Source organism: Sinohyriopsis cumingii, chromosome 9, assembly GCF_028554795.1.
Source record: "Sinohyriopsis cumingii isolate HCF-2022 chromosome 9, ASM2855479v2, whole genome shotgun sequence".
NCBI classification, from domain to species: Eukaryota; Metazoa; Mollusca; class Bivalvia; order Unionida; family Unionidae; genus Sinohyriopsis; species Sinohyriopsis cumingii.
Window position 1 is genome coordinate 119,371,689 of NC_142969.1, and position 14,729 is coordinate 119,386,417.

The 14,729-nt window shown below is 42.2% G+C and overlaps 1 protein-coding gene across 1 annotated transcript in view; it reads left to right on the forward strand.

Moving 5' to 3' along the window:
• The first annotated feature begins 14,268 nt into the window (after positions 1-14,268).
• Positions 14,269-14,729, forward strand: part of LOC149792580 (uncharacterized) — a 53,930-nt gene continuing 53,469 nt past the window's right edge. The window contains exon 1 of the mRNA XM_089971205.1: positions 14,269-14,350. The gene's annotated coding sequence lies outside the window, so the exon portion shown is untranslated. The remainder of the gene's footprint in view (positions 14,351-14,729) is intronic.

The following is a 14,729-nucleotide window of genomic DNA, read 5'->3' on the forward strand; positions in this document are numbered from 1 at the left end:
CCATCGTGTTTGTGGAAGGCATTCCTAAAGAAGACGACGGCATCGTCTCTGACTCCCGTCAAACCCATTTGGTCATTTTCGACGACATGTTAGGAGAAGACGAAGAAGAAATTAAATTGTGGTTCACGCGCAAAGGGCATCACCGTAATGCCAGTGTCGTTTACATCACCCAAAATTTGTTTCAACAAAGTAAAGCCCATCGCACCATCAGTCTCAATGCGCATTACGTGGTCTTGTTTAAAAGCCCTCGAGATAAATCGCAAGTGCAAGTCTTAGCCAAACAGTTAGGAACGCCTTGGCTGACTCAGGCGTACGACGATGCCACTCAAACTCCACACGCCTATTTACTCGTCGATTTGAAACCTACGACCCCCGAGGATTTGCGATTTCGTACCCACTTGTTTCACCACTGGTGCCAAGACGGAGGGCCTGTCCTGTACACGTCTCCGTCCTCGACTTCATTTCACTCCCCATGAAAAAAATCTATAAAAACCTCAGACCCTTTTTCGTCTGTCTCACACAGTGTGAACATGACGTCCCTTCAGTCGCATCTTCCCGTCAAATTGATTCGTGCCTTGTATGGCATCAGTCGAGAAAAAGATCCACAAACACGAGCTCGTGTCTTAGAAGCTAGTCTCAAAGAAGTCTTACGATGGTTCACGGTGACGGCACGTCAATTACTCCAAGGAATCATTCAGATTCCTCATCAAACCAAACGCTTTTTCGATCGAAACAAAGTCGCTTTGGTCCAACTGGCCGATCCCCGCATCGATACTCAAACCAAAAAACAAATCATTTTGAAACCTGGAGGGAGCGGTACTCTAGGAGGGGTCATCATTCGCTCACTCTTAAGATGGGATCCTAATGCCCCCAAAGTTATCCCCAAGACAAAAGTCCAACGAAGCCCCAAGAAGAAAAAGAAAAAGACCAGGTCCCCAAGAAGAATAACTTCTCCAGTGGCAGGACCCTCCTCTTACCAGACACCACCCCGGAAAAAGAAAAAAAGCCCCCAGAAAAAGAAACAGAGAAAAAGTCCCCAGAAAAAGAAAAGTCCACAGAAGAAAACTAGTCGCAAGAGAGGCACTTCGGCCAGGACGCAACCTTACACTCGCAAACCACGACCTGCCACGGCAATGAATGCGTCTCCGGCAGCCTCACGTTTGTCCACTTCTCCGTTGATGTCACCAGGAACTGAAGAGTACTTGGAGACGTTGATCACACCAAGAACTTCTCCGTTGATGACCCCCAAAAGAACTTCTCCAGTGGCAGGACCTTCCAATTTAGCGGCAGTGGCTGCTGCTCACAAAGTACCTTCTCCCAAAATCAAAGTCCATGAAAGATCGGGCATGTTACAAAGTTTACTGGATTTGTCCAAGCAAGAACTGGCTCGATTTAGTCCGTTACGTACCCCTGCACGACGTGTCATGCCTGTCCTCAAACTGATACGACGTAAAGACAATCAATGGCGACGCGTTCCAGTATAAAAAAGACCTGTGACCGAGTAGGGTATCAGTGTTTTTTCGGTGCTCCTAAAGACTCAAAGATGTCACCCTCCAGAAAACCCCAAGGAAAGAAAAGGAAAGGACTGCCACCACGTTTAACCAAACATGGGGACATGTTATCTGTCCTGTCCAAAGCTTCTCCACCCCTACGAAAAAAACTCATTCAAACGGCCTCCAAAGAGGTCATCGATACCGTGTGCGAATGTTGTTTGAACGTTTTGAAAGGCACGATCCCTTTGTCCAAACACCAGAAACAATGCTTAGGCAAACATCGTCACGTTCTTCGCCAAATGGTTCAAAAGAAAATTCCCATTCGTCAAAAAAAGAAGATGTTAGTCCAACGTGGAGGTATTTTACCTCTCTTGTTAGGCCCCATACTGAAAGGAGTCTTGGGAACCATGTTGGGAGGACTGGTGGGAGCAAGATAAAAAGGCCCTTGGAAGTCCCAAGATCTCAGAATCGACCCCTGACAACCCCATGGAAGGACGAAAACTAGCTTTTGTGCCTTACAAACGATGGATGGAATACCATCGGTGGCAAGAACAACACACCCCGCATTTACCTCCCAATCCCAATTTGAGCGAGATGTCCCAGTTACAACACGAATTGCAATCCTTGATGGATAGCCAAGATTTGTCCGAAACAGAAAAATCGCAAAAGTACGGTCAACTCTTGCAAAGACTGCAACTCTTTCACCAGAAAGCTTTAGACGAAACAGCTTTACCCACTCTAAAAGATTTTAAGACCTTGATGAAAAGTCCAGCACCATCACCAGTACCAGTACCAGTACCAGTACCACCAGTACCCGTGACCAAGACAGAAAAAGGAGAAGAAGAGGAAGGGTTTCAAACTCCACCAGAAAAAGTACGCAAGTTAACAACACCACCTACCTCCAGAATTGGATGGATTAAAAAGATGATGGCCACCCCTTCTTCCTCACAAGAGAAAAAGAAAGTGAAGACAGAAGTGAAGACAGAAGTGAAACAAGAACCGATATCCCCCGCTCAGACATCCTCCTCCTCTTCGACACCTATTGCCGGTCGCACACGCAAAGCCTTGCAATCCAAGAAAATACCCCAAGAGAAAAAGAGTAGCCTCTTCCAAGAGTGGGTGCCTTATTAACACACCAATCAACACAAAAAAAAATGGAAAAAGTCTTAGCCAGCATTTACTACGATCCCTCCCATCCTGCAGGTTACGCAGGAGTTCAAAAATTGTATCGTGCTGCCAAAACGCGACTGAAAAGTCTCCGTTTACCTCAAGTGCAACGATGGTTACAAGAACAAGCTACCTACACTTTACACAAACCCATTCGACGCAAGTTTGCCAGAAGTCGCACCCGAGTGGAAGGCATCGATCATCAATGGCAAGCCAATTTAGCCGATGTCTCTCATTTGGCCAGCTACAGTCGTGGCTACAAATATTTGTTTTGTGTCATCGACGTCTTTTCCAAATTTGCCTGGGTCGTGCCCTTGACTTCCAAATCGAGCAGCGAGTTAGTGCGAGCCCTGCAACGGGTGTTGAAACAAAGCGGTCGTCACCCTCTTCGATGGCAAACGGACAAAGGCACCGAATTTCTGAACCAAGCTTTCCAAAAAGAATTAAAGAAACGTGACATTCATTTTTTTACCACCGAGAATCCCGAAACCAAAGCCAGCATCGTGGAACGTTTTCAACGCACTTTGAAAGAACGCATGTGGAAATATTTTACGCAACACCACACTCTGAAGTACATAGACATCTTACCGCACCTGGTGCAAGCGTACAACCAATCTTACCATCGAAGCATCGGACGTGCCCCGCAAGACGTGACTCCCGACAACGAAGTGCTGGTGTTTGAGCGCCTGTTCGGTACGTCCCCGACGAGGGCTGTCCCTAAGAAAAGTGTAGAGTTGACCGTAGGAGATTGGGTGCGCATTGGCAAAACCAAACGCACTTTCGACAAAGGTTACTTACCTAACTGGACGACCGAATTGTTTCGCGTCACTGGACGAGTGCATGGCCGTCATCCTGCCGTCTATAAATTGGAAGACATGAACGGAGAAGTGCTCAAAGGAACGTTTTGTTTCCCCGAGTTACAACGTGTCACCAAAAAAGAAGACGACGTGAACGACATCGAAAGCATTCTCGAACGCAGAACCCGTAAAGTGGGCAAACGACGTGTCAAAGAAGTCAAAGTACGTTGGAAAGGATATCCACCCAGTTTCGATTCTTGGATCGACGCTTCGCAAGTCATCGACTATAAAAAGAAGTGACCATCATGCCCTTTCACACATCAGACGCAGCTACGTCGACCACTCCTTCTTCCCCTAGTTCTTCTGTGCAAGATTTACAAAAACAACCCTTGTGGGTGTGGTGTGGAGAACGTGTGCCTAAAACGCAAATCGTCTTTTTCTGCCAAATCTTCGTGGTGTATTGTGTCATCGGGGCAGCCATCGCCAATTTGAGTTTGCAACAAGGAGACAAACAATTGTGGACCATTTTATTGAGCAGTTGCATCGGTTACCTGCTTCCCAATCCCTCCCTGAAATTCTCCTCGAACGGGAACCTTGTGTCCAGTGCCAGTGCCAGTCACCACTCCAACAACCACAACCAGAACCCCATTTTGGACGGAGACACGCCTCTGACGTCCAGTAACCCCTCGGACAGCCACAGAACTCTGGAATTATGAGTCAAGAAAACCAATTTTACTTAACCTTACCCAGTGACAGTTCCATGGAGGTGTTTCCCCACAACACGTTGTGCTGTTACACGGCCAAATTACCTCAAGCCATCCCCTTAGATCACGAAGCCCATTGGGAAGTGGCTTTAGTGGAAATGATTCACCCGACCCAAGTCCTCAATGTCCTTCCCAATCAAAATAAATTTGATGTGGAAGTTCATGACGAGCAATTGCAACAGTGGATGGATACCCATAGCAAATATGACAAGAAAACCCGTACACCAAATCTAAAGTGGACCACCTATCACTTGTTCATTCCCCCAGGCTATTATTTTAGTGGTCAACATTTGGTCAACACCATAGCCACCAGGTTTAATGGTGTGTTTCTGAAAGCTTTGGAAAGTGTCAAAAAAAGTGTCACCCTGGAGTACCACAAAACAGCTCGTCGCTTCCTGATAAAATTTCCTGAGGGGCCCAAAATCATGTCTTTCTTATTTTGTCCTGAATTGTTTGACATGTTGGGCGGTGACATGGAGCTGAGGAAGAAAGTAGAACAAAAAACACAACCCGAATTACCAGTCATTTACGACAACGATTCTTTTGCCAAGTATTTTCGTACCCCGGTAGAACTGAACCAAGGACTGAATTTGATGTTCGTGTACTCTGATGTGGTGGAATACAACGTGGTGGGACACACCTCCGTGCCGTTACTGCGTGTCATTCCTTTCAAAGTGGATTCTGCCGCAAACGCTGACGAGGAAGGTGGAAACACTTACCACGTCCACCGCGAATTTGTCCATCCTCACTATTTGCCTGTCAGCAAGTCGTATTTGGACACGGTCAACATTACTATAAAAGGAGATCTGGGACAAAATATTCCATTCACCAAAGGAAAAGTCACGGTGAAACTCCATTTTCAAAAACGGTTTTCTCACGACTCGTAAGTAAGTCATGTATCCAGTGTACCGAGGGGTTGCTCGACAGCGAGGACACGGTTTAGGAGACATGTTAAAATCGGCCTTTCGTTCGGTGGCTCCGGTGTTGAAACCGATGGTGACACGCGGATTGCACGCCTTGAAAGATGCGGCACTGACACAAGGCAAAGAATTTCTCCAAAATGTTATCATCGACAAACAAAACCCTAAAGAAGCCTTCATGAGGGCAGGCAAAAATGTCTTGCTGCAAACGGGCAAAGACATTTTGGGCCGACGAGACACACCTATAAATGCCCTGCACGCTACCGAGTCAGGCATTCAGCAAGGACAAGACAGAAAGAGACGACGAAGAAAACACCCTTTCACCAGACTTCAAGCGAGAAAGGCCAAGAAAAGAAGAACCGTTCGAGACTTAGACGTTTTCGATTATTGAGAAAGAACAGAACAAAAAAATGATGCACCGAGAGTCATGCGCCTGTTCCAAGACGGAAATGGATCTGTTTGCCATGCCCCCCACCATGATGACGATGCAAGAATCCCAGTGGGTGGAATTTCACCCCGTCTCCTCATTGACAGCCTCAGCTCCCATCGAGTTTGAAATCAAAGGACAGCCCGAAGATTACATCGATCTGAATAGCAGTTACTTGTACTTGAAAGTCAAAGTTGTCGATGAGGACAATTCGACCCTAGATGGCGATGAGGTAATAGCTCCCGTCAACAATTTCATGCATTCCTTGTTTAGCGGAGTGGACTTGTACTTGAACAACAAACTGGTCAGCAGCAGCATGGATACTTACCCTTATCGAGCGTACCTGGAAAATCTCTTGACGTACGGAATAGATGCCAAGAACACTCATCTCAACGCCTGTGTGCTATGGGAAGCTGACGAAGCAGGCCAGTTTGAAAGATTCGAAACTGATGCAAGCAAAACACCAAACAATGACGGATTTGTAGAACGAAGAGACAAAATCAAAAACGGACAAAGTTTAGAACTGATGGATCGTTTACATCTGGACATGTGGTTGCAAGAGAAATATTTGCTAAACGGGGTGAATGTTCGCCTGAGACTGAATCGTAGCAGTGCCGCTTTCCATTTGATAGGTACTACTGTTTGCAAAACTGTCATCGAGGAAGCCAGGCTCTACGTACGCCGTGTGGAAGTGTTACCTAAAGTGGGAAACGACATCAGTCAGACGTTGAGCAGAACGACCGCCAAGTATCCCATACGACGCGTGGAAGTGAAAACGTTCACCATTCCCAAGGGACAGCGATCCATGATCGAAGATCATCTGTTCCAAGGACAGCTACCCAAACGTTTAATCGTTGGTATCGTCGAGAATACAGCCTTCAACGGAGCTGTCGAAAAAAATCCTTTCTACTTTCAACACTTTGGCGTGTCCAAGATCGAAGTCAGTCGCGATGGCAAGACCTTGTGTACCCGACCTGTCGAACCTGACTTTGAGAAGAAGAATTACTTGAGATCGTACTTGTCCCTGTACGAAGCCACCGGCCAGTTAGGAACCAACACCAGTCACGGCATTACGTACGAGGATTACGCAGGAGGTTATGCTTTGTGGGCTTTCGATTTCACTCCAGACCAAGGCAGCGACGAGGGACATTTCCACCCTATAAAATCCGGCCAAATTCGTGTGGAAATTCAGTTTGCAAACCGAGACCCTGATGTAACGGTGAACGTCATCCTGTATGCCGAATTTGATAATACCATAGAAATCAATAGTTTGAGAGAAGTCATTCTAGATTACTAGAAGCCATGGAAGACTGTTATCCCTCTTTACCTAGTGGAGAAACTTTGGACATGGAATGTAAGGAGACCGTGGAAAAAGAAGAAGAAGTGATCATGATGAAGTCCCGATAGCCAGAACAAGAAGCGCATTTAGTCTCCTGTTTTGCCAAACACTTGGTCGATAAAATGACGGAATTGATCAAGAAAAATTGCTATGGATGTCAAAACGATCATCCCAGTCAAATTCAACACGATAAATGCCTGATGTTGAGTCAAGAAGAAAAATTGGACGAGTATCTGGACGAATCTTGGAGTCTCATCTCGAACAAAGACGTGTTGCACCAGTGGTATAAAGACTTGCGTGAACATTCTTGTCCACCATTAACCACTCAAGAGATCCATCGTATCGAAGCTCTCCTGAATCAGAGTGAGGAAACAGAACGAATAACCGTTTATTCGTCAGACATTTTCAAGCAAAAAGTCAGGATCGAATTGACGACTTATTATTACCTGTGAAGAAGAAAACAACACAAATGGATACCTGGGAACTTTATTACCTTTTGAACCACAGTTCGTATACGGCTTCTTGGAATTCTGTCGTCTGTGCTAAAGATGAACTCCCTCATCGCAAACATAAAGACCATCAAGCTTACGTGATCAACACGGACGACAGTCATCTCCCAGGAACCCACTGGGTAGCCGTTTACTTTCCTCAAGAAGGATGTGTGGAATATTTCGATTCGTACGGATTGCCCCCTTTGGAAGACGATATCATTGACTTTATGAGAAGAAATGCTCAGACCACCCGATTCAATAATGTGAAATTGCAAGGCACAGATTCCTTGGTGTGTGGACAGTACTGTGTGTATTTTCTGCATCATCGCAGCCTGGGCTATTCTTTAGAACATTTAGTGACTCATTTTGATCCTCGTTCTTCTGCTAGAAACGATGTGAAAGTAGATCGATGGTTTTGTGACCAGTATGCTTATCTTTTGTCTCAAGCTAGGAAACGTAGTGTCCATCAATGGCCTAATGATTTCCAACAGTGGAAATCACAATTTCATTCACAACGTTGTCAGCCCTGTTTAAAGTAGATTGTCTATTGAGAAAAAAATGTTTGAGATTTGAAAAAATTGTTTGATGTTATAGTGTTGGATTATTGTTAAAAAATGTTAGAGTTGTTGTTGTTTAGTGTTAAGTGATTTTTGAATAAAAAAATGTTGTGTTTTGAAAAAATGCCTTTGTGGTTTGTTTAGCTATAAGAATGTTGAATTGATGCTCTTTCATTTCTTACTATCCCTCTCATGACACTCACTGAACGTTGCGGCTCGAAAACCGTGCGGGATGTTTTCCTTCACGTCCGCGCTTTGACTTTAAGAATCGGGGTTGTTTCCAGTCTAACCATCCATTGTCGACTCATCCTCCTACGAAGATGTGCTCCAAACTAGCTAAACTCAACGAAGCCTACGTGAATTTGCATAGGGTCAGACACAGTCTGATACCGAAGCCAGAAGAAATAGAGAATGTGAGAATGTTAAAAATCACTGAAGACCTGAGAGAAGAGCTCTTCAGAGAAGAAATGAACAGGGAAAAAGAAGAATGGACAGAGAAGTACAGACTTCAGAGACAGCAGCAACAGCAGCAACAACAGCAACAACAGCAGCAGCAACCTGAAGCTGACAGAGGCTTTGTCGATTGTCGTATCGACACTAAAGAGTTCTTCTTCTCTTTTCGAAGAAGCAGACCTATCGCCAGAAAGTCTATCCTCAGAGGACATCGCATTCTTAGAAACTAAAAAAAGAATGCCATAGCAAACAAAAAAACAGCCCTTTTCAGGGCTACCCAATACTCTAGAAAAGAAATAACTATCGATTTGCCAATGTGTGTAGGTAGAGTAGTGTGAAAATAAACACTAACTCTTTCTTAAAAAAATGTGAGGGTATGTGTTTGTGTGTTTGTGTTTGTAAGTGATAAAGTAGGTTGGTGTGGATAGTAGATTAAAATGATGTTTGTTTTTTTGGGCTGTTTGAGGTGTATATTTGGGGTTAGATTGGATTGCTTTGCGTATGTGGATAGTCTATTGAAGTGATTTATAAAACATTTTACAATAGTGATGGGTAGCATAAAAAAGTGAGTGTTTCTTTTAGGTCCGCGCGTTGTTGTTTTCTTTTTGGTCATGATCTAGGTAAGATCAATTTTATGTTATTAGGGGGATGTTTTCCATCACGTCCGCGCTTTCACTATAAATTGAAATTCGCTGGGCAGTCCAGCTACCCTTGTTGATTGATCAACACAGCCAGAAGAATGAATAGCAGAATAGTGAAACTGTTAGAACTCCAGATGCACCTGGAATATGCCAGGCGCATAGTAAACGAACTATCAGCGGAGGCTATAGTAGAAGAAGCAAGAGTAAAGAAGGAAGAGGAGGAGAGAAGAGAGAGGGACGAAGAGGAAAAGAAAAGAGAAGAGAGGATGTCGTTCAATATTCCCGAGACAGAGGATTGGGGTGTTGAAGCGAATCATCCTCCCTCTGCGCTCCCCAGAAGTAAGGTGAAAGAAGACTGGGGAAGAAGATGCGTGTGTGGCGCCAGGCCAGGAAGGTGCAACCATTAGATAGGTGCATCAGGAGTTCAAAAAACAGCCCTTTTCAGGGCTACCCAATACTCTAGAAAAGAAATAACCATCAATTTGCCAATGTGTGTAGGTAGAGTAGTGTGAAAATAAACACTAACTCTTTATTAAAAAAATGTGAGGGTATGTGTTTGTGTGTTTGTGTGTTTGTGTTTGTAAGAGCTCAGGTATGTTTGTGTGAATAGTAGATTATGGGTTTCTTAGCGTATGTGAAGAGTATAGTTAGGGTTTTATTATATGAAATGAGAAAGTAGGGGGATGTTTTCCTTCACGTCCGCGCGTTGTTGGGTCATGATCTAGGTAAGATCAATTTTATGTTTTTAGGGGATGTTTTCCTTCACGTTCGCGCTTTCACTATAAGAACCCACAGTGTTAGTTGTTCAAACCATTCTGCAAAGAATAAAAAGAAGATGGCGTCAAACCAAATGGACAAAATACAAACCTTACAAGACGTTTAGACAACTTAGGAATAATGGAACAGATGCTAATAAGACTCGTTGAAGACCATTATTCCTATAGTCCCCATCGTGTAAAGATGGAAATTAACAACTTAAGAAAAGCAAAGGACAAGATTAGTGGAGTGATGAAGGAAATAAAGGAGGAGAAGGAGGATGAAGAGGAAAAGATAAGAATAAGAACATGGAACGAAAAAATTGAAAAAGAAGAAGAAAATGAGAAGAGGAAGAAAGAAGAGGAGGAAGAGAAGAAAGAAGAGGAGGAAAAAAAAAAGAAGAGAAAGAGTGTTGGAGATAAAATAAGAAGTTGGTGGAGGAAAAGAAGAAATTAGAAGCAGAAGAAAACCCAAAGGCCCTTTTCAGGGCCAGCCATATATCTCGAAAAGAGATAGCCTTTCCATTGCCTACCCCCTTTTTTTAAAAAAAAAATTCCCATGTTCAATTTCCCTTGACGCTAATCAGACCCAAGATTTTTTCTCCATGTTAAATTTCCCTTGTCGCTAATCGGACCCACGATTTTTTTTTCTCCATGTTAAATTTCCCTTGTCGCTAGACAGACCCACGATTTTTTTTTCTCCATGTTAATTTCCCTTGTCGCTAATCGGACCCACGATTTTTCTCCATGTTAAATTTCCCTTGTCGCTAATCGGACCCAAGGGTGTTTTTAATGCTAATTCCCATTGTCGCTAATCCGACCCCCTTCACTACTATTATGGGTTAATTTATTGTTTCTTAGCGTATGTGGAGAGTATAGTTTGGGTTTGATTATATGAAATGAGAAAAGTGGGGGATGTTTTCCTTCACGTCCGCGCGTTGTTTGGTCATGATCTAGGTAAGATCAATTTTATGTTTTTAGGGGATGTTTTCCATCACGTCCGCGCTTTAACTATACAGCTAAGAGTTTAGCCATTAGAACCCATTCCAAGGAATAAAGACAAAGAAAATGGTGGTAGCAACAGCGTTACTGAATCATTTGATAGGCATTTATTATTGGATAGTAGATGTTACGTTTGTCATGGAGAAGATAGAGAAAGAATTCAAATTAGAAAAGTGTCTCGACTATTTTAATAATTTGAAGGAAGCAAAGGAGATAATAACAGGAATGATGGAAGAAGAGGAAAAGAGACTGAGAGGATTGATTGACCCGCCTTATGTAAGATTTGGAAGTTTAAAGGAAGCACTTGAAAATGTCATCGATGTCAGGTGCTTCTTAGAAAAGATATTGAATTGGACGGAGTGGCGATATGTAAAATGGGGGTTGGACCAGCTGACAAAAACGGAAGAAGTAATGAGGAATGTGCTGACCGAAGAGGTCAAGAAGATCAAAGAAAAGTGGTCAAAGGAAAGAAAAGAAGAAGAAAATAGAAAAAAAAAGGATGAACTAGAAAAACTGAACACAAACTGGATGAAAATCCAAGAGAAGTTCCGGGCCATGGGCCACCCGGACTGGCTGCCGGAAACAGAAAAGAAGAAGAAAGGAATGATGGACAAAATAAGAGGATGGTGGAAAAAGTTAAGAAGTTAAAAGAAGAAGAAGAAAAAAAAAAAAACCAAAGGCCCTTTTCAGGGCCAGCCATATTTCTCGAAAAGAGATAGCCTTTCCATTGCCTACCCCTTTTTTAAAAAAAATTTTAAAAAAAAATCCCATGTTCAATTTCCCTTGACGCTATAAAGTCCCACCCTGTTTAAATTCCTTTGACGCTAAACCGTCCCACGATATTTCTCCATGTTAATTTCCCTTGACGCTAATCTGACCCACGATTTTTCTCCATGTTAAATTTCCCTTGACGCTAATCTGTCCCAGGGGTCTCTGTAATGCTAATTCCCATTGACGCTAATCTATCCCCATTTACTACTGTCGAATAATGTCATCATACCGTTGTCGACAAAACCGATTCTAACATCAGCTGCGTATTCAGTATCATCTTTTTTTTTTTTTTTAATTTCACCTTCTACTTCAATAAATGCTTCAGCGGGTAAAAAATATCTGCTTGTATCTTGTACTTGTAATTCAACTCGTCTACGTTGATTTGGTTGTCGTGCGTCATAAGAATAATACTGATAATTACGTACAGATTCATCCTTAAGAACTGGCGCATCAATGTCAAATGCGGGATGGGAGATACGCTTGAATATTTTATTATAATTGCCATGATCTTTTCTAAATCATGGTCGTCTAACACGATAACCACTTAAGGAAATTCCACTTCCTGAAATAAGACTTGAAGTTATATTTTTTTCTGCTTCATCAGCCAACTCTGATAGGTTTTGATTTGCAGCTTTTGACATTTGCAGGCAAAACTTCAGTTTTGGCCAGTTTCACTGGCGGCTGAGGTTTTCGTTGAATTAATCGTGCTAGTCTGTCCTTGATTGCCGAGAACGCTTTACCGGCAATATTACCAATTGCGCCAGGAATTTTCTCACGAACAAGATCAATATATTTCATTCCTAATTCTTTTGCAATAGGTATTGATTTTGGTGCTATCCTCGCAAATAAACCTCTAACAACATCGCTGAGTCCACCACCGTACATTGCTTCGTAAGTTGGTAATCGTGAGTTTACCACCCTGACCATGATCGTTCCACGTTGAGCATTATGTATAATCATCATATTTGCTGTTCATTTTTCTAATCTCAGCGATCTTAATCCTAGCGATCTTAATCGCTATAATTCTCATCAGTAATTTCATCGATGAGAGATCGATAAACATTAATGTCCATGATGCCTCTGGTAAATAATCGTCGGCAAATATCAGATATTTCATTGATGATCTCTAGATAATTATTTCCTGCACGTTTTCCTCCAATCAGAATTTCTAGTCTATTGACGTCGGCAAGAACATTGTTAGGCCAAGTAATAAAGCCACTTCCTCGAGTAACAAGACCACTTCCAGTTGTCCCTTCTTCCTTGTTGTTTTATCTGATTTTTTCGTTAAAAAATCTTCTTCTGATTTTTTAAGTAGCTCTTCAGACTTTTCAGCTTCCGACATTATTCTTCGTTGCGGTAAAGAAAATTGTTGCTTTTATGCTTTTTCTTTTTAGGTTGCTGATTTATTCTTTTAGTATTCTTCCTGCTTTTGCTTCTTCAAGTTGTTGCTTTATTTTTTCTTCTTTTAGTATCTTTCCTTGCTTTGCTTGTTCAATATCCTCATATATTGTATTGTCAAAGATGTTACAACTATCAATATCTTGCTCAGATCTGATTTGCGGAGTATCAGTAGCGATGCACATCCCTAATCCAATCGGCAGATCTCATCGCTATAACATATTCGGGTTTTACATATTTTTCTTTTTCATGCTATCCAACAGGTAATGTCTCAAGGGCTTTTTGAGAAGCCTCAGTTGCTGTAACAATTTTCTTGGTTGGTTCGACAATTGGTTTAAATAATTGTTCTGAACTTTCTGCAAATTCAACCTGAGCTTCTTGTCGTTGCTATAGTTTTTGTCTGACAGAATCACGCACATGATGAAATTTCTTTATTGCTTCTATTAGTCCTCGAGCTAATCTAGCTGTGTAAGATTCCTTAGCTGGTGGCATTATTTTATCATCCATGATTTAATTATAGCAGCAGAGAGGGTGCGACCTCAGGGAAGCGTCATGTATGTGAACACACGCGCATACTTTTTAAAAATACTAACGACAAAAACAAAGTAACAAAAAAATCAAACCCAGTTAGAGAAACTCTCAGTATGTTAGAGGCTTCGGTTTGACGTTATTGACATTGTTTTTTTCTTCTTCATTTGTTTCGTATGAAATGTTATTTTCATAAATGTACTTTAAACAAGTGTCTGTTCACCCTCTCTTCTGCTGATCAAATAAACCCGGTATGCGTGTTCCATTGTTTTTCTTATAATATTTCACATGGTTCCAATCGGCCAGCATTCCTAAAGAACTTAACGCGTATCAAAAGTATATTTGTGTGTATTTCGTGTAACCCACATATAAGCGTGTCAAAATAAAAATTAAAAAAAAAATTAAAAAATAATAACCAACAACAAAACAGGACACCGAAAATCTTTAGCATATATTGCAAAACATCGACTCTTCTGATATTTTCATGTAATGTATGGTAACTGAAGAACACATAACTTGTATAGTACGATATGCATTTTGATGTGTTTTCTTTTGAGTGGTTCGCATAAACCAGCCAGCCTAGTACGCTAGATTGTGTGAGCGTACAAAGTTTATATGCGGCAAAAAAAAACCCGAGCATTTTGTAATTTTGTGAGGTAAATAAATGGAAATTGCACTAACTTCCAGGCACGGAAATTATTTTCCGCTGAATAAATTTGACTCGACGCCTGTCGCGTCTCTCTAAAGGTAGTTTCCCTTACTAACCCCCATTCCATACTACCTTGGCAACAGTGATAAACTCGCTACGATACATTGCTGGGGAAGATTTGTTTTGTGGCCAGAAAGGGTAAATCAGTTTACAAACAGATTAGGTTCGGTCATCTTAATCCTACCTGATGTCGCTGATCTTTATATGATCATTGGATGAATACGGTTGAAACGGATTATGGACGTTTCGCCCCATGGACGTTTCGGCCCAGGACATTTCGCCCCACTTCAATGGACATTTCGCCCCATTTCAATGGACATTTCGCCCCACATGGTATATGGACGTTTCGCCCCATGGACGTTTCGGCCCAGGACATTTCGCCCCACATCAATGGAAATATCGGATATTTCTAGAAATTCACAAGCATTACACCATTGTCTTCATTTTACTTTAGGGGACTACCGTTAAGATTTAATTTCATGCCCCATAATCCCATCACTCTCCTCCATTTCAATAA